General features: G+C 34.8%; 1 long non-coding RNA gene across 1 annotated transcript; it reads right to left on the bottom strand.

The window, feature by feature from the left end:
* Positions 1 to 4,401: 4,401 nt before the first annotated feature.
* LOC122757593 lies at positions 4,402 to 5,893 on the bottom strand. Its single transcript, XR_006357690.1, has 2 exons — positions 4,782 to 5,893; positions 4,402 to 4,706 (listed from the first exon to the last, which is right to left on the bottom strand). It is a non-coding gene; the product is annotated as an uncharacterized LOC122757593 (long non-coding RNA).
* Positions 5,894 to 8,977: the final 3,084 nt, after the last annotated feature.

Below are 8,977 nucleotides of genomic sequence, written 5' to 3'. Positions count from 1 at the left end.
GTACTTCATAAATGATTGAAGATCGTCTTACAAATTTTTGAGATACTCAAGATCTAGATCTTTATTCCTTTGATAATCCGACTTTCGCATTGTCTCAAGAAAGTACTTTCGTTAAATATTAATATAAATATAAAGAGTTACAATTTCGTATAACAGGTACTCTACTAATTGCTCAGATCTTTTTAGATCTCATGCCAATTTTTTATTATTTTTTTTTACGTAAACTCATTTACAGAGTATCCACTAGCACTTATCCCGCAGTGTGTTTTGCATGTGTTTTATGGCCCAGTTTTGGGTTATGCACTGCATAAATTTAGCAGAGTTCAATGATATGGCCGAGCCAAACTCAATATTAACAAACTGGAAAAGAAAAAAACAATCAAAAGGAAAAGAAAACAAATGTTGAAATTAATTAGCATACGATCAATGAAGGTAACAATCAATCAAAGCCAGCGAAAATGAATATCTGTAGCTATCTCTCTATCTCTCTCGCTCTTTCTGTATCTCTCTGTGTATCTCAGTATCTCTGCAGCTGTATCGGGGGCCAACTGGCGACAAACGCGAAAGGTTAACGTCTCTTTGTGGCGCCTATGCAAATGTTGCGGCTGCTACTTTCATTTCGCTGCGTCTGATAAACCAAGGCAGCAGAAAAGACAAAAAAAAAAAAAAAAAAAAAAAAAAAATGAACAGAAAAGTAAAGAAACAAAATCAAAAGCCAAAAACGTGCGATTGCTGCAATCGAGCGACAGACGGACAGAGCGACCGACAGACGCCGCCGTTGGCTGTCGTCAGGGGCCGGCAGCGACACACACACACACATGCTCATATGCATTTACATATGCATGCGCATATCTACATATGTATTTGTACGTGAGTAATTGACATTCATTTCCTCCTTGGCGTCAGCCGACGTCACAGAGTCAAAGCATAAGACAAAGGCGAATCGCGAGCACTGCGAACTGATGAAGTTTGCTCGCTGCTCTTGCTGTTGCTGTTGCTAAGCGGTAGCAGAGCCAGGGGCAGCGCTAGCAGCAGCAGTAGCAACGGTGACTGCGCCAACAGCTAAATTAAACGGTGATCAACATTTCGCCGCCGCCATTCCCTTAACCGTTGCTTGTAATGTTGCCGTTACAGTTAGTTTTTCACTCGACGCCATTCCAGTCGCCATCTTTTGAAACTGCGAACCCCTTTAATGGCATTGTTTGCAAAAATTTTGCAATTAGCAAAGGCTCCTGGTATAAAGACCAAGGATGATGCGATCACAGACACATAAGTAATACACAGGGTATTAGTGGAGTGAAACTCTTTCGCAATAATAAAACGCAACGCTTGAGCAAATCATAAAATTACCTCAATACGTCAGCAAACTGAGAGCGAGCACAGCATGAGCGAGCAAGGTGAGGTAAACTTATTCAATGCCCGACTGTTGCTATGCGCCGATAGAGAGAAAGACCGAGAGAGATAGATAGAGAGTTATAGAAAAAAGACAGCGAGAGTGAGTGAGGGAGTGCGCGGTATGGGCAGCTAGGTAAAAGCCGGCATTGTTAATTATTTAGCGGGAATCGAAATGAAAAATACAACAAAAAAGCTCGTCAAATTGTTATAAATAATTGAATTTTCCTTTCTCAGTTGGCAAAATAATTAGTTGCAATTGTTTTACAATTAAAAAAGTGACTACCAAATGAACTCAATTTAGCGTTTTGTATTTTTATCGAGAACCTAATTTGATTTTTTACTAACTGTATATTGTGACCTGTGGAAACTTTTGGGTCTAGCGAGCAACAATCAATCAATCATTCAAAATAAAAATGAAATAAAGAAAAGGAAAACAGAAACAAAGAAATACAAATAAATATTTATCATTATCTGCCTAATCGTAGCTGATTCGTTCCAAAGTTCTTCGCTAATCGCACTCGGTATAGCCATAGTCATTCGCCTCATGGGGGCTACGTGACAGTCGCAATGAATTTAGTTTAACCCCAGGCAGAGCTATGAGTCACCCAAGTCCAAGCTACTAAGCACCGAAAGCAACTAATCGGTAGATGACTAGACAGAGATACAGACAAATCAAATAAACACGACCACGATTAGCAGAGTATAGCCAATAGAAGAGCCAACAGCAGAAGCTGAAGTATATAGAATACAGATATAGTAGATACGAATAAGCTTTGAAATATATGAACATAAGCAGATACAGATACAGATACAGGTACAGATACAGATACAGATACAGATACAGATACAGATACAGATACAGATACAGATACAGATACAGATACAGATACAGATACAGATACAGATACAGATACAGATACAGATACAGATACAGATACAGATACAGATACAGATACAGATACAGATACAGATACAGATACAGATACAGATACAGATACAGATACAGATACAGATACAGATACAGATACAGATACAGATACAGATACAGATACAGATACAGATACAGATACAGATACAGATACAGATACAGATACAGATACAGATACAGATACAGATACAGATACAGATACAGATACAGATACAGATACAGATACAGATACAGATACAGATACAGATACAGATACAGATACAGATACAGATACAGATACAGATACAAATACAGATACAGATACAGATACAGATACAGATACAGATACAGATACAGATACAGATACAGATACAGATACAGATACAGATACAGATACAGATACAGATACAGATACAGATACAGATACAAATACAGATACAGATACAGATACAGATACAGATACAGGTAGATATAGATAATGATAATGATACATGTAGATTTAGATAATCATAGCTGATCATAACAACTGTTGCATGTGCCTTAAAGACGCTGAGGTTAAAATCCTCTGCAGTCGCTAGACAAATAAACAGACGCATAAAATGGGGAAAAACAACTCAACAAAATTGAAGAATAGAATATAAAGCACACAGCTGAAAAGTGACGAACGGCAACAGAAAAGATTTTCAACTAAGAAAAGTATTCTAGGCGGCTGTGCTCGACTACAGAATACCTAGCCATTGTAATATGTGAATATGAACGAACAAAAATGTATAATAATAGTATTTTAATGAAAGGGATATGAAATTTGCTAAAAGAAGTACGCGAGCTTAAATAGAACATAAAATATATGAATCAAAACGTCTACCTAGATTCTTCTGTAGAAAATATATGTACATACATATAAATAAATATGGCTAGATAAATAAATATTAAAATTTTATGAAGAATTCTTATTCATCTTTCATATGCCTCGTTTTATTGTTCATTGCAAACAATAAAGCAAATTCAAGATCTCGAACTCAAGCTATTAATAGTTCGTTAAAATCAAACTGTAAGATCTACAATAGATCACGATCAGATCACAATCCGTGTCAAAATATATCATATCCCATTCGAGACTTTTTAAATATATGCAGGGCATACAAACCGAAAAACACAATTTGCATGCTGACGCACTTTTCTTGTTTTCCTCTGAATTTCGCCCATCTTAACACATTTTTACCTTCTGTTTGTTTTGACGGAAATCTGTTATTGAATAAAAAAAAAATCAAAATAAAATCAAAATAAAAATTCGAATAAATAAAAAATAATGATCTAATGGGCAAAGCGATCACAGCGTACCGCACGTCCACTGACAACCGATTGGCAATTAAGTGGGTCGACGTTGCCAAATGGCAAACACACGCACACACATATGCACATATGTGTAAATACAGTGGGCCAAACTGATATTCGAAAGCAGAAAAACAAAATTTGCGCTGTAAGTACTGACTGACTTCAGTTCACGAAGGAAGAATAAATGATAAAATATATATTAAAATATATTTAAAATAATTGACTTTATAAATTAGTGATTTAAGTCGAAATTAGTTTTTATTTTAAACTTTTATTTATTGATTGTTTGTATTTTGAGAATATTCTACAGCAGCAAAAAAAATCTATTTTACAAGGCACTAAATCATTTGCCTCTAGAGACGCGCGCGATTGCCAAGCAACAGCGGGACACTTGGGGCACACACTCATACACACACACACATAGACAATAAAATAAAAATTAAAAAAAAAAAAAAAAAAAAAAAATAAAAAGTACAAATGTATCTGGGCCCTTGCCAAAAATATAATTACCTGACATTGCGCACCGTGGGGCCTGTCAGCGGTCGGAACATCTGGAAATGAGTCTACGAGAAATGCTAGTTGGCTGACCCCACGCGGTGTTCATCAAATATCCACTTTTGATAGCGGCCAGTCCCAATCGAAATTTGTTAATATATACAATCATATATGTTCAATTGGGAAATGGGCTTATGTGTATCTTTGGGCTACAATTCGTTGTACACATTGAGTCGATCATATGCGAAATAATAAATGAGCAGGTAGTATTCATATGTATGGTATAGATTTTTAATATATTCTACTAAATTTCTCAATTACTCTTTTTATGATTTATGAAAAATACAATAATTCAAGTCACGTTGAAATTGTGGAAAGTGCCGTACATAGCTTGTAACATTACTTGCTATGCAACTATTGAAATGTTCAAACTTTATGGCAGCTTCTTCCACCTTCTTAAGCAACTTTCGCGGCTTGACATACACAGCTATACACAGCCTTTTCGCTCTTAGCTCTTAGGAGACCTATAAAATCTTTAGCGGTCGGATTGGGTGGAAATTCCCTGCTGCACTGGCTAAGTAAAAAAAAATTGCGTCGGTAAATTTTTCAAACGTTACAGCTCTCCGTGCAGATGCGGGTAGAACATTACTTTGATGATTCAATATACAGTCGGGCTCTCTTCACAGCTGCTGGCACACACATGGACAACACTAGAGGATTTTTTGATAACAAAAATCAGCCTTTATCGATAGGTGGCAATCGGCTTCTACTCATAGAGCCAACTTATTCCATGGATAATAAGTTTGTATTAGACAAAGTTAAAAAGCTCAACTGATAAAATTATGAACGGTAACACATAAGTCACCATGAAGGTGAAATGAAACTAAATTAATATAAATTTATTATATTGAAATAAACAACCCTTAATAAAAACAGTTTACAACAATTTTGTAAAAATGTTTGTGGATATGTATATTAGTAAATGTATGAGAAAAGCTATGTGGCTGCCCACTTTTGCTTGCGGCCAGTCCCAATCGAAATTAGTTAATATATATATCATATATGTGCAATTGAGAAATAGGCGTTTGTGTATCTTTGGGATACAATTCGTTGTACACATTGAGTCGATCATATGCGAAATAATAAATGAGCAGGTAGTATTCATATGTATGGTATACATTTTTATTATATTCGAGCAAATTTCTTAATTACTCTTTTTGTGCTTTATGGAAAATACAATAATTTACGGCAAGTCGAAATTTGGGAAACTCTTGTACATAGCTTGAAATATGTTTTGAAACGCAACTATTGAATTGTTCAATACTTGCGGCAGCTTTTTCCGCCTTCTTAAGCAACTTTCGCAACTTGATGTATTTATACACAGACCTCGTGCCACACCAGAAACCAGCTGCAAGTTCGCCATTTGGTTTTTTGCCGCAAGAATTAATAATATTATTCAAAACACTTAGGATGTTTTCAACGAGACCTATAAAATCCCTAGTGGCCGGATTAGGTGCAAGTTCCTTGCTGCACTTGCTAAGTTCATTAAAATGCGAGTTTGTAACATTTAGAAACGGTGTGCTTGCGTTCACAAAACACCGCACGGACTTAATCGGGTGGAGCAGTGCTTGGGCGACACAAAATCCAGTCGGGTCATCTTGACACTTGCAGAACACACTGACACCAAACAGTGCCACGACAACCACGGACAACACCAGAGGATTTTTGGACATCATTATGCGGCCTTTAAATCAACTAAATGAAAAGGTGCAAATCGGCTTCTACTTATATAGCGAATTACGCAACGAGAAATAATTGTCAATTCCATGGATAATAAGTTTGTCTAATAACTTAAAAAGCTCAACTGATTAAATTATGAACGGTAACACATAAGACACCATGAAGGTTATTGAAATAAACAGCCCTTAAGAACATTTTACCACGATTTTGAAAGAAAATTTAAGGAAATGTATATTTGGAAATGTATATTGGGAAATGTATGAGAAAAGCTAGGTGGCTGACCCCACGCGGTGCTCAACGAATTTCCCCTTTTGCTAGCGGGTAGTCCAAACAAAATTTGCGCATTGTATCTATCTATATACATATATGTTATTGGAAATTTTGGTTTTGTGTATCTGTGGGCTACAATTTATTGTTTGCATTCAGTCGATCCATTGCACGTCAGTTGCACTCGATATGCTCATAGTGAGATGAGCTGCAAACTGAAATAATAATCTGGATATATGAGTATCTAAAAGAAACATGCTTTAAAGGTTTTACAGAATTTGAGATTGATATCTAAACTCTATAAGTGACTTTATTTGAAACTCCCAATTGATAACTAAATGCATAATTTTAAATGCGATTTAATTAGAGATCAGATCTGAAGTATGAAAAGTTATCCAATTTGCTGAAAACTCTTAGGCACATTCAAGGCAAATTCGTCTTAGGTATTTGCCAATGGAGCCCAAATATTTTCATGACGTGAATCGATTGAAAATGGGCAATCGGGGTAAAATGCTTATGTTAAAATGTATGCAACAGGCAGAAGGAGGCGGGCAGACTCAATACAGTATATACATATATGGTGTTCTTTAAGGCAACGAACTGAGTCGATAGAGATTTCATAGCCAAATAGTCTCTACTAGATAATAGATAATATTTTTTAATATTAGAGTTTTAATTCTTAAATTATATGCATTCAAAATAAATTTGATACAGCAATGCAATTCTAATTTGCGTATTAATTGACAACTTTAGAAATACAAGTTTATGTAGAACAGATGGGAGTGTTGATAGATAATGCTTGAGAGATGCTTAAACTAAAGCGATTACCATTATTTTTAACTTCTTAACAGTTGTTGCTCATCACAGAGGAGGGCGTACATGAGTCAAACATTCTTCCAGTTCTCGTTTTCAGCTGTCCGAGTATCACGCATAACCTGCTTATTTTTTGAGGTACTTAAAAGCGATGTTAAAACGTCACGTGATTCAATATAGTCTCCAAATTACTTTAAAGTTTTAAGTGCATATAAAATTAAATGTTATATCTATTTCATTTCTACATAAAGGGTCAGCATTCAATACTTTATACGATTTTAGCTACTGCATGGTTAATTACTTATCGACAAATTGATTTTACAATTCCTTCGTTAGTACAAGTGAACTAAAGTTGATTAATTTTGGCCGCAGTTGTCTCTATTTGCCGGGTACTGTACTTGTACATATGTATGTATGTACATATTCTCGATGTGTTCAAGTATTCGTTTGAGCTGATTATTTTTGGCACAGCTGATTTGTTGGCTTTTGTAAAAGTTGTTATTTATGCCAAAAGTCAAAATGAAATTTTCAACGATTTTCGATTTTCAGTTTTCGATTTGCCTCAAGGTCAATGCCGAAACAAGCCCAGCACAACTGACAGACAAATCGCCAATGCGACGGATGATGTTTTCTTTAGCATTTTGGCGATTATACATACTAATATGTACATATATATATAAGTATGTATGTACCTCTGGCTGCCCCATTGGCACGCGCCCCTGTCCGTGTGCTGAGGCTCACGTCCGTTGACGTCAGCACGAGTCAAGCAACAAGAACCAAAAACAATCGAAAAATATAAGAGGAGAAAGAAACGAAGAACAACAAAAATGCTAGAGAACACAATAATAATAAATAAGAATTTTAAATAAATAAACAGGGTAGCCGAAAATCAATTTGTCTAAAAGTTTGTCGTTGCAGGGCGCCGCATAAGCCGTTAGTGGGGAATAGCCAGCGGAGCCGATTGGAACCAATTGGACCCAAATGGAACCAATGGAACCAGCGGAACCAATTCCCCACACTGTTTGCCACCGTTCAATATTTGTTTAAGAACTTAACGCGAATCGCGGATTCGCGATGTGCGATAAGCGTAAATCATCAATAAATTCTATATATACTCGCTATGCTCTATAATTCTGATGGGTCATATTTATTTTGCTAACACATACGCTATTGGTTTTATAAACTCAATCAATCTGTAAATTTTAATATAGTGATAAAAGCCAATATTATTTTCTTTTCTTGTCTTTCTTTTTCTTCAACGAGAAAATATAAAAGAAAAGCAAAGAAAAAGAATAATAATAATTTTGTAAAAATGTATATTTATATTTATAAAAAATAACAAAAAATAAAATAAATAAATCAAATTTATTATAGAAATAAAAGATTTTAGAATAATCAACATAAATATGAATACATTAAAAAATTAGATAATTAAATTTGCATTTAAAATAAAAGAGCCTTATCATAATCTTAACAATTGTATTAAAATACTTTAATATTATGCTTAAATATTATGTTTAAATAAATAATAAAAATAACAATAATAAAATTGATATGGTAGATGAAAGCTATTCAGCTGATTTTTGAAGCGGAAGGTTTGCAAAGGGTATTTAGGAGCCGCCTAACTGGTTTCACCTGTTGTTCTTGGCATTATTTTGACAATTTGATTTATAACCTTGGCCAACAAGTAAACAAAGTGCGAGAGCGAGCCACATTGCCTTGTTGTCACAAACAATATTTATTTAGTTTCTATTTCTATGATTTTAATGAAAAAGCTTCTTCGCATATTTAAATACGACAAGTAAATATTTGTGACCATAAATCAAAACTGAACAGCTGCGGCTCACAAAACGAATCTAACCAACACCCAAATGTAAATTCTATTATATTTTATTCCACTATATTCATTTCCATTTCCATTTCAATTTTCAATACCAAATATGTTCCATTCCATTCTATATTCCCTTTGTCACACTATTTAGTTTTATAGTATTCTAATATGAGTTTGTTTATAGATTCTGCGAA

The sequence above is a fragment of the Drosophila mojavensis genome, unplaced genomic scaffold, assembly GCF_018153725.1.
Source record: "Drosophila mojavensis isolate 15081-1352.22 unplaced genomic scaffold, ASM1815372v1 contig_74, whole genome shotgun sequence".
NCBI lineage: Eukaryota > Metazoa > Arthropoda > Insecta > Diptera > Drosophilidae > Drosophila > Drosophila mojavensis.
Note: the sequence above shows the minus strand (reverse complement) of the source record. Positions and strands in the feature narration are given on the sequence as shown.